The sequence below is a fragment of the Lycium barbarum genome, chromosome 4 (genome assembly GCF_019175385.1).
Source record: "Lycium barbarum isolate Lr01 chromosome 4, ASM1917538v2, whole genome shotgun sequence".
Lineage (NCBI taxonomy): Eukaryota > Viridiplantae > Streptophyta > Magnoliopsida > Solanales > Solanaceae > Lycium > Lycium barbarum.
Window position 1 is genome coordinate 100,470,203 of NC_083340.1, and position 18,957 is coordinate 100,489,159.

Below are 18,957 nucleotides of genomic sequence, written 5' to 3' on the forward strand. Positions count from 1 at the left end.
TGTGTGTGTGTGTGTGTGTATATATATATATATTTCTGTATAAAAATATTTTTTTTAAAGCTAAGCATGCATGGCATTCGCCTTAAGAGGTATCCAGATGTACAAGTTATCTCTTTACCTCATGCTACTTTCCACATATTTTTTATGTTGTTATTTATGCTCAGTACATTATTTGTACTGACATCCTTTTGCTTGTGGACTCTGTGTTAATGCCTGCAGGTAGGCAGGGAGATGGATCGAACCCTTAGGACCTTCATCAGCGACTTCTCAGGAGCGCTCCATTTGCTTCAGAGCTGCAGTCTAGCGGTATTATTCTATTGTGTACATATGGGCATGGCGGGGTCCGTACCTGTCTCTACAATTTTTATACTCTTTGTAGAGGCTCGTAGACAGATGTGTATGGCTAGACGTTCAATAACCCCATTGGTTCCTGTCTTGTATATCATTTTGACATCCTTGTCGGCTTGTACATATGACATAGTTTATGATGTTTATATAGATGTGTTTTATCTTGGAGCTTATGCCGTTATGCATTATGATATTTATTACTTAGCCATGTGGTCCACCTAGGTATGAATATGAGAAATATGTTAGGTGGTGCTCAGTAGGTTAGCTCTGGGTACCCGTCATGGCCCTCCGGTTGGGTAGTGACACTTCCACCCGGTGCGCAGCCATGCCTGGGGTTCATGAAATCCCTTGGAACTTGTGCGGCATCAGGAATACGGGAGGTGACGACTCTCCCCTCCCCTTATTATAAAAAAATACCTGCTAGTGGAGCCTCGTAGTATACATGTATATACATACATAGCTAGCTTACTTTATTGACTTGTGAATTTTTTTGATACATATATACATATTTGATACATGTGCTTTTGTATAAATATAAGCATGATAAGTTCAGTATCCTTAAACTAACCGGGTCCTTTTTCCTTTTCCCCTCTCCTCTACCACATGGCCACTTGGGCGGGGTCTAAAGCCAACTTGTTGGGCCAAGGCCCAACAGGAAATTTCTATAATATTCATCGAGTCTGAGAAAAAATAAAAGGGAAGTTGCTATCAAAAAGAGAATGCGTAGAAGGTCCAGCCACGGGTGAAAATGGTTGACTAGGGGCTTGGTACGCCCCTAGCCATCCCCTTCCCTTTATTTAATTACTTGCGTTCTCATTTTGTTTATAATTTCATTGTAACTGTATTTGTACACTTGTAAAACTCCACCTTAAATTGGAATCATTTACGATTAGAATTAGACATCTTAGGATAATGGTACTTACGCCGTTTAATTGACTTTAGGTCCCCCAAACCTTTTCTCAAAATCGGATTTAGCGTAACGATTTTTGTCAAAATTAAATGGATGATCAGCCAAACTATTTTGACACGGTTTAAGAAAACGGACTGAGTTTTAAAACCAAGGCTCATATTTTTTTATAAAAATTAAACTAAATTAAACTAAGTTTTGTTTTCAAATTAAGGCCAAGGATAAATGTTTTTTTGGATCAGAATAATAATAAAATCTAGCAAAGTGTTAGGCCAAAAGCCCCACTGATTTTCTTTAGAAAAAAGATTAAGGCCAAAACTGGCCGAGTCCAGTAAAAACAAAAAAGGGAACTTTGGGCCAAAGTCCACTCGTGCCCCAATCCGAGACTAATGAGACTTATAACAAAAGACGTGTATTTTAAAACCAAAACATTTGTATATGCGAGTTCTTGGATAAGGCACTCCAAACGTATTAAACGGATCGATCCAAACAAAGTATGAGTTAAGTATGGACGAAATTACGCACCCAAAACATAACAATTTTATATTCTTTATAAATAACATGTGTAAAAGGATGACAACTTTTATACTCACTTTACAAACAAAATGTATCATTCTTCTATACAAAGGAAGATTATTTTATCCGGATATTATAAAACCAAATCTATGTACCCTATATATAAAGGGAACATGTTCAAACTCTTTTTTTTTTCTCCATATGACATGCAAATGACAATATTTTTGCGGGAATAAACACTAAATAAACAGTTTATGCAAATACTCGTACATTGGAATTCGAAGGTCAACCATATAGTACGGATCCTTAATATTGGGGTACCTAACACTTTCCCCAGGGGATCATCAGAACCCTTACCTAGAAATCTGGATTACGAAAGATTTTTCACGGTATTTGAATAAACCCTTCACCCTCGATTTACCTAATTTCCTAAAAATTAGGTAATGACTCTTTTAAAAACAAAGTCTGAAAGAGCCCCAACAAGTTCGTAGAAGCTTTTATGTGCCCGAGTAAATACAAACCGTTACACCCGCCCAATCTCGTCTTGCAACCCACACCTTTTATTATCTCACCCCCATTGCTCCGCATGTCATTTTGCCTCATAATGTCGAAGGTTAATTCCTGTATCGTCGTCTGATTCCTACAACCAATAAACCGTATGATAGATGCCTTTGTGATGATACCTCTTTCCACAATTTCATTTTGATATAGGTTATATTATGCATTAGTAACCTTTATTAAACATAGCCCATAACTAGTCCATTTTCCCTTTACCGCATCAATCGTAAACTTGCCATTTCTTGATCTGCCCCCCCCCCCCCCCCCCTTTTTTCTTACTTATCTCTTCTTAAAATGCTTCCACATGGCTTACATGGGGTGTAATTCCATTTGTTATCATCTCTATAAGCATATAATATCAATCCATTGATCATTCAAAATTATGCAGCATTCGTTTTCTTGTCCTGCTTCTCATTTCTTTGTCTGAGTGATTCCGTTAGTAATGTCATAACCATAAGCATAATCAAGAATACCTTTGAATTTTATTTAGTAAAATTGTGATTTAAAACTCAAAATTAATTATTCCATAATCTTCTCCGATCAATTCACACTGCATAGGCGCATTCTTATCTGATACCCCAATGTATTAGTTACGTGGTAATAAGTGGTCCTTCTGGAATCCCTTGGGGAGTTGTCGTATAGTATAGACGTAGAGTCACTTTCTTCTTTGTGCATAAGGTATTTTACTCATCAAATAATCCCATATCTCTTGTCATAATCAAATTAATCACATGTTACTTATGGTACAATCCGAAACCACAATCATCCCATAACATCCAGTAACATTCTCGCTTAGTACTGGGATATCCACAAAGTGTGATTCGCTCTCGTACTCTGCTCATCGGGTTACTATTACTAGTGGACATTCTTTTTATTCGCCTCTATTGTACTTTTCCTTCTCTGTCTTCAACACATTCTTCTTTTTCTGATCATACATATCACACATATCTGACATTCATCACTTGTCGTTCTTTTGTTTCGTTGATCAAACTTATCTCATTTTAATTACCACAGTCTTGTTCTCTTCCTTTATATACTTCTCACTTCCCTTTGTATCAATAATGGTAAACTTTTATCGTGCCACCATTCTGGTAAGTTCCAGGATAAATAACTTGAGCTATGATGCATAACGTAGCTGTAGTCATAAGTTTAACAAACTACCAAGCAAGGAGCTTTAGTACACATATTATTTTCCGTCTATTGTTTCGAGGCATCGCTAAGGTCAGTAGGGCTAGCCCATAATGACTTAAAAGCTTTCCTCTTTAATCATCGGGTGAAATCTAACTTGTCAATCCATAACGGTATTACATGCATATGCATATACATATACATATTGTTGACACCTAATTTTTGATCTCCCGTAATTTCTTTCAGTCACTCAGAGTCCCCGGATAATAAATAAATGAGCTGAGTTTTTTTAAAATCCTTAAATGATTTTTATAAATTGTCCAGGTCAATATGTCTTCCCCTTAATTAACAAAAAGGGATTTTCATGCATCATAAATTTTATTTAGAGATTAATGAGCAATTTCATGATATTTTATGAGATTTTGTTAAATTAAATAAAAAGAAAAAGAGATATAGAAGAAGGGTTCTTATTTAATTATTTAAAATTATTTTGCAAATACTTCTTTCCTTTTTATTTTATCTTTGAAAGTTTGAATAATTTAAGTAATTAACTATTTAACATTTTAAACTTCTGATTTATATATAATCTGCATGATTTGTCAAAATAGGCATAATTGCCCTTAAGTGTTTAATTAGGCTAATTAATTAATTAAGTGATAATTACTGCAAATTGATCCTTTTATATAAATATATTTTTTGCCTTGGCCATAATTAATTTAGTCAGTTCATAATCTAAAGAAATTATAATTGTTTTGCAAATTCAGCCTGTTAACATTTTATTTGAAATAATAGGCTTAATTTAATTTCCAAAAATTGTTAAAAAGGCCATAATTGAAATAATTATGCTAGGCTAATTAATTAAGTCCATTTTTGGCCCATTAACAATTTGACCGACTTTTTAAAATTATTTTAATAAAATAATTACGACCTAATATTTCCCGTAATTAAAATTTTCACCAATTTCAATTTTCTTTCTAATTATGGCAAAAGGCATAAATTGACCCTTAAACTATACCCCAAAAGTCATTTTCACACTTAAACTATCTTAGCGACCCATTACAACAACAACATTGTCACACCCCGACCTCGCTGGGGTGTGATGGGCACCCGACCCTTACTTAGGGCCGAGCGAACCCTCAGACTCTCGCTGCACATAAAATCACGTCAACTCTTTTTTTTTTCTTCTTTAAAACAAATAATAAAGTACATAGCAAAACTTTTCTTTCAGAAATATTCTTTCTCGTGGCTTTCAAGCCGAACAAATTTGTGATCATACAAAATTAATTACGTACACAGACCGACAACCAATACCCACGACACTGTCTGCAAAGTCTCTAATAAGATCCCAAAAGCATAACATACAGAATCTGACTCGGCAGCACTCCGGGAACAAATGGAGCTTGCCATCTGCACTGGAACATCTTCCATCTGTCCTCAACTCAACTGGGAGTACCTGCGCGGCATGAAACGCAGCCCCCGAAGAACAGGGGGTCAGTACGGAAATGTACCGAGTATGTAAAGCGGAAATATAACAATATAAGCAAAACCGAGCCAGAAGTATAGAAATAGAACAGGTAGTATCGGATCCGAGTCCGAAACGGAAATACAGAGTGTGTGGCCAGGACCACAATATATATCATAAGCACGGGGTGTAGCCGTCTGAATCGTGATATGAAACAGAGGTACAAAGCCTAACTGGCAGGATCATCGTGCGGATCGGGGCACAGAGTGCGACTGACATACCCGCAACCGAAGCTAGGGGTGTAGAACTATAGCCGACTGAAGCATAGTCTGGCTCAATCATGCAGAAGCAACACCAACAGAATCATTCTCCGAATCCGCTGTCCAGAAATGTAACAGGCATAACCATGCATGCAGAATCATAAACTTACACAAGCACAGGTAGTATATATTTACCTCAGGTTTCGGCCCTTTAGTGAGGGGCGCAATGGACAGTGCACTGGGGTGTGCACGAATAACCAGTTCGCCACAGGGTCGCCTCTAGTGCACAAGTCATACCCAAGAGGTTCCAGCAAGCAAATACGGCAGTTAGAAGGTCAAAATGCTTTACTTTCTTTTGAAAAACATTTTTGTTTCACACATATAAAAGAATCAACGCACAATTTCCGCGGCCATAAGTCCAGCGGTCGCTACCACGCATACCGCAGCCAAGTACCCAGCGGTCACTATCACACGTACCGCGGCCAAGGGTCCAGCGGTTATAATCACACATACCGCGACCAAAAGTCCAGCGGTTACAATCACACATACTGCGGTCGAGGGTCCAGCGGTCACAATCACACATTTGACATACCGCGGTCAAGGGTCCAGCGGTCTATGTCAGGCACAATCACAAGTGCGGTAGACGCGGTCAAGGGTCCAGCAGTCAATGCCACACGTCCGGCATGACGCGGTCAAGGGTCCAGCTGTCAATGTCGGACACGCTGCGGTCGAGGGTCCAGCGGCCAATATTACATATGCGCATATTCACATAACCGGCCCGGGACTCGGTAAAACAGAAAACAACCATACAGAATGCCAAATTATCACTTTCCCAACATAATCACACACGCCAGGATCATACATCACACGAGATTCAGGTATACCAAAATCGTATATCAGTAAGTACGGGAGGTAAGTAGTTTATCCAAAATATCAGGGTAATATTTTCAAAACGTTTTAGATGTCAAAAAAATATTTTATAAAGCTCATAAAGGTGGTCATAGCACCTATCGTATAGTAAACAACATAATAACCAGGAGCTACCTGCGAGCTCCGGACACGAGTACATTGGCTAAAGCCATACAGAATTTATATCAGGGTTTCTGTCCCCGTAATTGTTTCCATGAACATTAAATCAATTCAGGTTCGTTAAAATAACTCCCGTTTAGTAGTCGGAACAATAGCCATAAGTTTCCTCGACTTATCGTATGGGAATAAGACAGACAGAACAATAAGAGAGGCATCGGGGAATAGCGGGCCCACCTCGGGCCAAGTCGAGGCGGCGGACAAAAATCACGCCCATTAGACTCTACGGAGTCATCCAGGAAGGTTTCATAGTGATCGGGTTACATTTGTACAAGTTATGGAGGTTTAACCACTTTTTTAGCAAAATGCGCCTTTTGAAATTCAATTGAATTGAATAAATAGTATCAAAAATCAATCTCGAGTTTCTATGGGCAGAATCGCCCCCGAGGCTCCGATCTTGACCTAGTACATCTAGGACATGCCAAAGAACAAAGGGGAAGACTTTACATACCTCGATTGCGCCTTACGCTCACTTGGCTTCAATTCCAATTTCGTCCAGAATCTACAAATGGTCATGTTTACCAATTGTCAATTTCAAGCTTTTCGAGAATCTAAGCTTAATCACATAATTGCCTACCGAAATTTCGGCAGCATTTCCCCTATATATATGACATCCCCGAGACTTAGCTCGGCTTAATATATCAACACAGCAACCCAACAAAAACATCACTAACAACAACAAGCATTACAAAACACATAGTATGGCATAACTAGCCTTGTTTTCCATATGGTCCAACAACTTCCACTTCAACTTCACAAACCCAAACTAGTATCAACATTTCCATATTCATCATTAATCAAGACCATTACAATGTGATTTGGAAGTATTTCATATCATTTCTATACAATATTCACATGATATACAAAATATACAAATTTTCCACCAAACCATAATCCATCCAAAACTTCAAATCTTCAACATACATATTCATAACATATTTCCACCTTCAAATTTCATCAACCATAATCATAATTCACATCTTAACAACTTCATTTCCATAATATCATAAAATCATATTAAAATGACATAATCTTCTACAATCAATTTCAATGCCAACGGACGAATTTATATCGCTATTTTCCCGTTCTATTCCGTTGAAACTTTAAATAAACTTGTTGGCAATGAAAAAGAGCCTTAATCATACCTTAAGTGCACAGCTACCACGTCCACCCTCTTATATTTAGTTGATGTTTAGCTCAAATCGAAGGCAACGCGACGTAGAACACGTTTCTCTTCATGGGCTTCGGGATTCGGGGCTCAGATTTTGATCAAACTTTATTTATCTCTCTAAGTCTTTCCTCCCTCTCTCTCTATAGAATTTTCTGGATCTTTTCTGATCTGATAATGTGGAGGAGGAGGCTGAAACCTCCCTTAAATAACAAGGAAATGGGCCTGACCCGGATTGGAATCGGGTTGGGCCCATTTCACTGCCCAGCTTGACCTTTCCGCCTTAAAATGTTCATATCTCCTTATCCCGATGTCACCTATAGGCCCACGACCTACCGTTGGAAAGATATTTCAATTATCTACAACTTTTAATTCTGGGCGTTTTCCCAAATTCCAGAATTATAATGCCGTTTTTGCCCCTCCAAGTCAGGTCATCCGAAAACGTTTTCTTAAGAAATTCGTTTGGAGGGCTTCCACTTTGATTTGGCCCCAAGGCCCTTCACAAGTTGTGTTTTACTTTACACATGCGATTCATATAACTTGTCACGTGTCCCAAAAAAAATATTGACGTGTGGGCCCCACCTCAGTTAATAATATGACGTTCAAAAATACGGGATATAATATCATCCCCCCCTTTAGAACATTCGTCGTCGAATGTTAAACTGACCTTATGGGGTCTCCTGATACATCCGGGGAGGTACCCGTCTTTCCTTCGAAGATTTCCAAAAGTTGCAATCGCTATCTCTTCTTCCTCCGCTTACCTACTTTTCTCCTTTTCATTAATATTGTCGCATGAGAAACTTCCACTCTTATTGTAACGAGTTCAGTACTCGTTTACTTCATGACATCTCTACATCCCACCTTTTACTTGTCTCCCGAATTTTGTTTAGCTAACATTCTTCAGATATCGTAACACTGGCCGCTGGGGCCCACTACAGATTGGTACAGTCATGAACGAGACATCGTATGCATATCTATGCATTTACTGCCATTTTACTCACAAAATATTTCCAAATGCTTTTTCAAACTTACTCTGATCCAAGGGTTGTATTGCGTTTCCTTTCTCTTTCACCAGCCGAGTCTGCCTTGGCCTACCCGACCTATTTAGGGTTTTCAATCGCTCAGTGCCTTCTACTTTCCTTTGGGGTTACCCCAGATTTCCTATCTGTCTTTCACTTCTACATTCATGAAAATTTTGGTATACTTCCCAGGGGGTTACCCATCCCAAAATTGCTCTGGCCCTAGCACGCTTAACTTCGTAACCTTCACACATTTTGACACGTTAATGCTGATATAATTGCGTCGACGGTCCCGCACGACCTTTGTCACATAATTTAAGTCAACTCGGGGTCTTAGCAACTTTCAAAACGTTCTCGTAGCGGGTCTCACCCCGATCTAGAGAAGATTCTTTTACTTTTCTGGTTACCGGGCCGCCCCCGTAAATCCTCAATGTTTACCTCTATGCATACATATATAATTCTGAGGCGTAAGCGAACTGCTCAATTCTCGACGGCCCGTCATACACTTTGCATTCTTCCAATTAGAGGAAACTTTATCGTTAGGCATTTTTTTGCCCTATCGATATCGACCTTCAAGACTTGTTAAGAATTTATATCTCATTTTCCTCGTATTTTTAGAAAAATTTGGGCAGAGGTTCCTCTGTATTTCTCACTATCGCAAAACCTGTACACAGGAAATACCAACCACGCCTCACAGGGCCAACACATATACGTATATATACATCACATCATATGGCATCATAGCCACACAGGGCTAACAATTTCAAATGAAAGTATAAAGAGGTCGAGACTTACCTTGCGTGCCCAACTCAAACGGCACCGGTGACACATTCCTGTTTACTCTCCTCTTCAATTTTTACCCTTACGTATCAATCATACTTCAAACACCTTGTCCGACATACGTCTTTCACACCATTGCTTACCGGTATACTGTGTAGCCTCTAATATCATCAGTTGTTGCCTTACGTCGATACTGTTCTCCAGCTGAAATTAAGGGTTAGTAAAAAAGAAATTCCTTTCCTACAGCTGGCTCTATCGCACGGTCCAGGATTCAAAGAAGATCAACAATCCCTAGATGCCCCGTAGTCTCTTGTTTATAGATGTGGCACGCAACACACCACAAACAGGACTCTACCGGACACGACTTTGCAGACAACCCCTAGGACAGACCTGCTCTGAAACCACTCTGTCACACCCCGACCTCGCTGGGGTGTGATGGGCACCCGACCCTTACTTAGGGCTAAGCGAACCCTCAGACTCTCGCTGCACATAAAATCACGTCAACTCTTTTTTTTTTCTTCTTTAAAACAAATAATAAAGTACATAGCAAAACTTTTCTTTCAGAAATATTCTTTCTCGTGGCTTTCAAGCCGAACAAATTTGTGATCATACAAAATTAATTACGTACACAGACCGACAACCAATACCCACGACACTGTCTGCAAAGTCTCTAATAAGATCCCAAAAGCATAACATACAGAATCTGACTCGGCAGCACTCCGGGAACAAATGGAGCTTGCCATCTGCACTGGAACATCTTCCATCTGTCCTCAACTCAACTGGGAGTACCTGCGCGGCATGAAACGCAGCCCCCGAAGAACAGGGGGTCAGTACGGAAATGTACCGAGTATGTAAAGCGGAAATATAACAATATAAGCAAAACCGAGCCAGAAGTATAGAAATAGAACAGGTAGTATCGGATCCGAGTCCGAAACGGAAATACAGAGTGTGTGGCCAGGACCACGATATATATCATAAGCATGGGGTGTAGCCGTCTGAATCGTGATATGAAACAGAGGTACAAAGCCTAACTGGCAGGATCATCGTGCGGATCGGGGCACAGAGTGCGACTGACATACCCGCAACCGAAGCTAGGGGTGTAGAACTATAGCCGACTGAAGCATAGTCCGGCTCAATCATGCAGAAGCAACACCAACAGAATCATTCTCCGAATCCGCTGTCCAGAAATGTAACAGGCAGAACCATGCATGCAGAATCATAAACTTACACAAGCACAGGTAGTATATATTTACCTCAGGTTTCGGCCCTTTAGTGAGGGGCGCAATGGACAGTGCACTGGGGTGTGCACGAATAACCAGGTCGCCACAGGGTCGCCTCTAGTGCACAAGTCATACCCAAGAGGTTCCAGCAGGCAAATACGGCAGTTAGAATGTCAAAATGCTTTACTTTCTTTTGAAAAACAATTTTGTTTCACACATATAAACGAATCAACGCATAATTTCCGCGGCCATAAGTCCAGCGGTCGCTACCACGCATACCGCGGCCAAGTACCCAGCGGTCACTATCACACGTACCGCGGCCAAGGGTCCAGCGGTTATAATCACACATACCGCGACCAAAAGTCCAGCGGTTACAATCACACATACCGCGGTTGAGGGTCCAGCGGTCACAATCACACATTTGACATACCGCGGTCAAGGGTCCAGCGGTCTATGTCAGGCACAATCACAAGTGCGGCAGACGCGGTCAAGGGTCCAGCAGTCAATGCCACACGTCCGGCATGACGCGGTCAAGGGTCCAGCTGTCAATGTCGGACACGCCGCGGTCGAGGGTCCAGCGGCCAATATTACATATGCGCATATTCACATAACCGGCCCGGGACTCGGTAAAACAGAAAAAAACCATACAGAATGCCAAATTATCACTTTGCCAACATAATCACACACGCTAGGATCATACATCACACGAGATTCAGGTATACCAAAATCGTATATCAGTAAGTACGGGAGGTAAGTAGTTTATCCAAAATATCAGGGTAATATTTTCAAAACGTTTTAGATGTCAAAAAAATATTTTATAAAGCTCATAAAGGTGGTCATAGCACCTATCGTATAGTAAACAACATAATAACCAGGAGCTACCTGCGAGCTCCGGACACGAGTACATTGGCTAAAGCCATACATAATTTATATCAGGGTTTCTGTCCCCGTAATTGTTTCCATGAACATTAAATCAATTCAGGTTCGTTAAAATAACTCCCGTTTAGTAGTCAGAACAATAGCCATAAGTTTCCTCGACTTATCGTATGGGAATAAGACAGACAGAACAATAAGAGAGGCATCGGGGAATAGCGGGCCCACCTCGGGCCAAGTCGAGGCGGCGGACAAAAATCACGCCCATTAGACTCTACGGAGTCATCCAGGAAGGTTTCATAGTGATCGGGTTACATTTGTACAAGTTATGGAGGTTTAACCACTTTTCTAGCAAAATGCGCCTTTTGAAATTCAATTGAATTGAATAAATAGTATCAAAAATCAATCTCGAGTTTCTATGAGCAGAATCGCCCCCGAGGCTCCGATCTTGACCTAGTACATCTAGGACATGCCAAAGAACAAAGGGGAAGACTTTACATACCTCGATTGCGCCTTACGCTCGCTTGGCTTCAATTCCAATTTCGTCTAGAATCTACAAATGGTCATGTTTACCAATTGTCAATTTCAAGCTTTTCGAGAATCTAAGCTTAATCACATAATTGCCTACCGAAATTTCGGCAGCATTTCCCCTATATATATGACATCCCCGAGACTTAGCTCGGCTTAATATATCAACACAGCAACCCAACAACAACATCACTAACAACAACAAGCATTACAAAACACATAGTATGGCATAACTAGCCTTGTTTTCCACATGGTCCAACAACTTCCACTTCAACTTCACAAACCCAAACTAGTATCAACATTTCCATATTCATCATTAATCAAGACCATTACAATGTGATTTGGAAGTATTTCATATCGTTTCTATACAATATTCACATGATATACAAAATATACAAATTTTCCACCAAACCATAATCCATCCAAAACTTCAAATCTTCAACATACATATTCATAACATATTTCCACCTTCAAATTTCATCAACCATAATCATAATTCACATCTTAACAACTTCATTTCCATAATATCATAAAATCATATTAAAATGACATAATCTTCTACAATCAATTTCAATGCCAACGGACGAATTTATATCGCTATTTTCCCGTTCTATTCCGTTGAAACTTTAAATAAACTTGTTGGCAATGAAAAAGAGCCTTAATCATACCTTAAGTGCACAGCTACCACGTCCACCCTCTTATATTTAGTTGATTTTTAGCTCAAATCGAAGGCAACGCGACGTAGAACACTTTTCTCTTCATGGGCTTCGGGATTCGGGGCTCAGATTTTGATCAAACTTTATTTATCTCTCTAAGTCTTTCCTCCCTCTCTCTCTATAGAATTTTCTGGATCTTTTCTGATCTGAAAATGTGGAGGAGGCTGAAACCTCCCTTAAATAACAAGGAAATGGGCCTGACCCGGATTGGAATCGGGTTGGGCCCATTTCACTGCCTAGCTTGACCTTTCCGCCTTAAAATATTCATATCTCCTTATCCCGATGTCACCTATAGGCCCACGACCTACCGTTGGAAAGCTATTTAAATTATCTACAACTTTTACTTCTGGGCGTTTTCCCAAATTCCAGACTTATAATGCCGTTTTTTCCCCTCCAAGTCAGGTCATCCGAAAACGTTTTCTTAAGAAATTCGTTTGGAGGGCTTCCACTTTGATTTGGCCCCAAGGCCCTTCACAAGTTGTGTTTTACTTTACACATGCGATTCATATAACTTGTCACGTGTCCCAAAAAAAATATTGACGTGTGGGCCCCACCTCAGTTAATAATATGACGTTCAAAAATACGGGATATAACAAACATACCCAGTAAACTCCAACAATGTGGGGTCTGGGGAGAATAGAGTGTACGCAGACCTTACCCTCACCTTGAAAGGTGAGGAGGCTGTTTCCGAAAAACCCTCAGCTTAAGAGAGAACAAGACAAAAGGTCCGATAAGGAAAAGAATAACAAAACAATATGAAAACGAAAAGCAACAAAAGCGAGAGAGTCATGATAAACAGTAGCTACCATAAACAAATAAGATACTCGAAGTACAAGACCCAACAATATAAGCAGAAATCAGATGGAAATAAACGAATGAGCAAACTACAACTACTAGGGCGAAATAAGTAAGTGAGACTACCTCTTAACCTTCTATCCTAACCTGTGTCTTCCACAACCTCCTATCTAAGGTCTTGTCCTCGGTAAGCTGAAACTGCGCCATGTCCTGTCTAACCACCTCTCCCTAATATATTTAAAAGTGATATTTTTTTACCCCTCCAGAGTTGATGTGTCATCAAAAAAATTATATTTAAATAATAGGAGAGTGAGGTCAATTTTTTTTAAAAAAAATATTATACTTTTTTTTTGCAACTTCTTCTTCTTTATTCAACCATTCCCCCAACCCCTCCCCCTTCTCCTACACATTCCCGCCACCCCCAACCCCACCCCCTTCTCCTCCACCTTGTCGCCACGCCCCAGAGGGCAGTTCTTGTAATTTCTTCATTGTTGCCCATTTGTAGGGCAGTACGCGCAATTTCTTCATTGCCTATTTGAAGGGTAGTTCGTGCAATTTCTTCATTGTTGCCCATTTGAAAGGCAGTGCGTGCAATTTCTTCATTGCCCATTTGAAGGGCAGTTCGTGCAATTTCTTCATTGTTTAACAACAATAAAAAAAAATCCCATTTGATGCAAATTTCTTCAATATTTCCCATTTTATTTTATAAGTAGATTAGATGCAAATTTGGTGACCGGAAAATGAAGAAGATCGGAAAAACTGGAAGCTCACGGGAAAATATTGAAGCTCACCGGAAAATATTGAAGCTCATTATTATTTTATAGGTAGATTAGATGAAAATTTGGTGACCGGAAAATGAAGAAGATTGGAAAAAATGGAAGCTCACCGAAAATATTGAAGCTCATTGGAAACAATGGTGGTTATGCAATAAGAAAGGGAGTAGGGATGAAGAAGAAAGGGAGGGTGGGGGAGGAGGGGAAAGGAAAAAAATATAAAATTAAAACTTAGAGGATTTTTTGACGTGGCACTGATGTGGACTGACATGGCATTGATGTGGGGAGAGAGTGTGTACACCCTCCCCTAGTGTAACTGGTCATATTGTATCAGGGAGTAAAAAAGATGATTTTTTCATATATTAGGTGTGTAATGGGTTGCCAGGATAGTTTGAGTGTGAAAATGACTTTTGAGGTATAGTTTAAGGGTAAATTTATGTCTTTTGCCTTCTAATTATTTGTTTTTAGGTATTAGATATACCCAATGCATACACTAGGTGTATACATATACATACATATATATATATATATATATATATATATATATATATATATATATATATATATATATATATATATATATATATATATATATATATATGTGTGTGTGTGTGTGTGTGTATACACTTGGTGTATACATGAACCTAAGGTCCCATTTAAATTAAATTCAGAATTTGGATCGAGTCCAGCCCAAGCCAGGCTAAGACCCGACCGAATTCATTATTAATTAACAATAGGTATACCCCTCCCCCCCCCCCCCTCTCCTCCGAGCCCCTTTATTTCATTTTCATTTTTAAAAAATAAACCCCCTACCCACTTATCTCTCTTTTTTCTTTCTCGTGAAACCCTAGTAGCCGCCTAGGTTTTCCCTGCCTCTCTCATGCCAAAAATGGCATGTTTACATGCGTATGCTGATATGCACAGCATTTGTACGCTCTTTGTGGTGAAATATCAAAGATTCACTTGGTTCCACGATTTCTTTTGCCCAAATGTGGTAACAAATCCTTACTTTACTCTGTTTTTCAGATTTTTAGTCAAAATCATCATTATCTTTGCTTTAGAGTTTAATTTTTGCTTGCATTATTATTATTGGTTTACGTTTGTTGGGTCAGATCGACCCAAAAAGGGTTAGATCTGACCGTATGTTAGCTTACCTTAGATCTGGGTCGTCGATTTGTTGTCTATTGGGTTTGATTGCAAGAAAGGGGTTTTGTCCCACATCGTGGTTGTTTGGTTTCAGTTGAACTTTTGGGGTTCTATAATAGAACCCCAACCCTCATACAAGAACAAGTTTGGAAGGTGAGAAAATAGCAAAAAATATAAAGAAATTTGAGAGTAAAAGAAGTTGAAAAACTCAGATTTTTTGAAAAAAAAACTTCTTAGTAAAAAAGAATTTTAAAACCTAGACTAAATAGTTCGGGTTTGTTAGTTAAAATATTTGCTCCTTACTTCATTTTTTGTTTTTTCGTGTGTGTGTGGCTGGGTTGCTAAGGCTTGGAAGCACAGAGGCTCCCAAATCCGTTCTTTTCTTAGCTGTACACATAAAAGGTAAACATTAATTCATTTCATTTCATTTTGTTATTTAGTATTCTGCCTAGTTTAAGTATATTTGTAATTTAGCTATGTTTATATGTCTGATGGTGCTTATTTGCTAAGTATGCCTTATTTGGTTCTATGCTTAACATGTGCTTTATTTAATAGAAACACAATAAGAATTAGTGTAAAGGTTATGGTGAAATTCATTTAAGAGGTAAGCTGCTTGAACCACCTAATGGTTTTTGTTTGTTCATGTGATCTTAAGGTTCTATGTTTACCATAAAGAAGTGTGTGTGAAATACTTTGAAAATCCCTTTCCTTTCTCCTTCTTTCTTGAATACTTTGTTAGTTTATTGATTATGATCCTAAGTAGAGTCAACATAGGAAGTTCAACTTATTTTTTTTTAAAAGAGATGAGACAATCTATGTGTTGATATAGATGAATGTGGGTGATTTTCTTGTAGTATGTGCTTGTGATTACAGTTAATTCCATACTTTGCTAATCAATCATGAACTGCCCATATTGTGAAGTGAAGTCTTTTTGTCAAGAGTCTTAACTGTCGTTGTTTGAACTTGACAAGTTGGTTTGAACATAACTCATGATGTGTTTCCTTTCTTTTAAAATAAATAAGTAAATGAGCACTTAGGTAGAATTTAAACCCGTTTGCTGAACCTCTGAACATATAACAGTAGATTACCTTATTTCTTCTTTCCCTTATTCTTAAATGATCTTGCTAACTTAGAATAGAGTAAGACACGATCAATCAATGGTTTGTTTGTTTGTTAATTAATACTAAAACAATGGAGTATCAGGTTCATATTCGGCTTATAGATTGGTAGATTGTTCATGGTACTGGTTGTGTTATCATCTATTGTAGGCTAGACTATGTGTAACCACCTGTGATTTGTGGCAAATGTGTGCTAATTTTCCATGACTTATAGCAAATCCTAGGACCATTATGATTAAGGCATTTGAGTGTGAATTTTGGTTTCCCTTTTTAGTTTGCTCAAGGTGGTTTTCTTGACTGAATTTGTTACCTATACACATGGTGTTCATAACTTGTTCTATTGTCTTATGTCACAAGTCCTTCACCTGGAAATAGTCTACTCCTAAATGTGCAGAGTTTGATAAAAAGGAGAAAAGTGAAAATAGAAAGAAGTGATTAACTATAGGAACTATAGGATTGAGTCCTCATTTAAAGACTAATTAGGGTTAATCAAGTTGACAATTGGTTATTAGGTTGGCTGTCAACCTGTAGCTTAGTCATGATCATGTTGAAACTAAAAACAAAAGTATAAAAATAGAATGAAATGGTGTATAAGAGAGAGGTTTGTTCTCTCATTTTTGATTTATGAAAAAATGGACTGATATGTTATATTCTTGCATCTCTAGTGCTTTTCATCCATGTATGGGTCTTAATTTGGCAAGTTATCATAAGCGTTCCAATTTTATGAGTTTAGGTGTTAAAAGAAGAATGAATGGAAACAACTTGGTTTTGATTTGTCCAAGTCCTGAACAGTTTGGGGACTAAAGCTTTTGCCTTGAGACATGAATTCTGTCTTTGCTTTCTTGTGTGTATAAGTGGTTGATGTAATAATAATAATCCATGGTTTTCAAGATGCCTAGGCTTAAAGATGGAAATAGATTGAAAGGAAAACCTTATGATGCTAGTCTATGTACAAGAAGAGTATGAAGAAATAGAAAAGAAGAAAACAGTATTTGAGAACTTAAGAGAAAAGCATTTGTCTTTGATATGTAAACTGTCGAGTCTCTTTTGGTATGTGATAAAGGGTAATAAAAGATCATAAGTGTAGGGGTTGAGGTTGAAAACCACTTGGCTAGATGGTGAATGCCTTTTAAAGATATCTTAGGAGAGGATTGAGAAAGGGCCAAGCATTGCTTGACCCATAGTATCTTTTCTCCCAAATAAAAGATTGTCATGGCATCTCTCTCAAGCCTATGGGGGTATAACCTCCTACCTTTGCACTTTTGGTGTTTTCTTATCATTCTGTTAAGTTCATTGAATCCTAAAAGATGAAACTTCTTGTGCACTTGTTAGTTGTTCACTAGGACTGATAGCCTGGCTTTGTTGTATTTGTTTAAATGTGTCTTAAGAAAAGGAGTTGGGCTAGTTGGATGATGTACAATGATTTGAAAATTGTGATAAAACTGGAAAAAGGGAAAAGCTGTTTTTAAAAGAGAACACTTCTTTTCTGGAAAATAAGGTAAAAGAATTTTAAGGAGATGATATGATAATATATGACAGACTCTTTAACATTTGGTTAAGTTAGGATCATGATTTAGGTCCCTATGTGGATTCTGTGTGCATTGATGTGGGTTCAACATGTGTTTTGAAAGGTGATCTGTTCTCTCCTTGTATCCTAAGTCATAGTAATACATAATAATATCTTAAGAAATAACGAAGTCAATGATTTGCATTCATTCAAGGTAGCAGTGTAAGCTGAGGGGTTTATTTGACCCTATGCTTCCTTCCCATTTTTTTTTTAAATGCCTTGTGTTGTGTATATTATGTGCGTATTTCATGTGAATGATAGGAACGGTAAAATATAAACTAACCGGGGTCTTTTGTTTTTTCCTCTCCACTGCATGGCCACTTGGGCCGAAGTCAAGCCACCCTATTGGGCTAATAGGGAAAATTCTTTTAAGTGTCTTTGAGTCCAAAAAGAAGAAGGGAAGCTAATACATTGAAGGCCCAGTCATGGGTAAAAATGACATGAAGGCCCAACCATGGGTGAAAATGGTTGGGGTTTGGTACACCCCATTTCACTTTACATCATTATATTTTCCTATTGTGCTTCATTGTATTGTATTCCGTACTTGTAAAACCCACAAATATTATTGGAACCATTATATTGTGAATTAGGCATCTTAGGCAAACGGTACCTATACCGTTCAGATTGACTTTCGCACCCAAACCATTTTTTCGAAAAAATCTGGAAATAATTCGTACTGACTTTTTAGATAAAAAAAAATGGAAAACAAAGTACTTTTTTTCTTAATAAGTAGGGAGCCAAAGAGGTCTGTTTTTAAATAAAGATGGTATAATGTGTGGAACAAAATTAAGTAGATAAATACATTAAACGAAAATTTTCTTTTTATCTTTCAAAAAACTGTTAAAATATGTCTCTTTTCTTGTCATGAGCCAATAAAAACGCAATGTTTTGGGTCAAAACCCAACCGAGTCTTTTCCTTAAAACTGAACATTTTCAAAGAATATTTTTGGGCCAAAACCCATTTCAATTTGGTCTTTTAAAAAAAATAA

General features: G+C 38.4%; 1 long non-coding RNA gene across 2 annotated transcripts; it reads left to right on the forward strand.

The window, feature by feature from the left end:
• Positions 1-14,932: 14,932 nt before the first annotated feature.
• On the forward strand, positions 14,933-18,553 carry LOC132638491 (uncharacterized). 2 transcript variants are annotated; one of them, XR_009581764.1, is made up of 3 exons: positions 14,933-15,131; positions 15,630-15,685; positions 18,301-18,553. It is a non-coding gene; the product is annotated as an uncharacterized LOC132638491 (long non-coding RNA). The 2 variants fall into 2 exon arrangements; XR_009581765.1 differs by having other exon boundaries at positions 18,306-18,553.
• Positions 18,554-18,957: the final 404 nt, after the last annotated feature.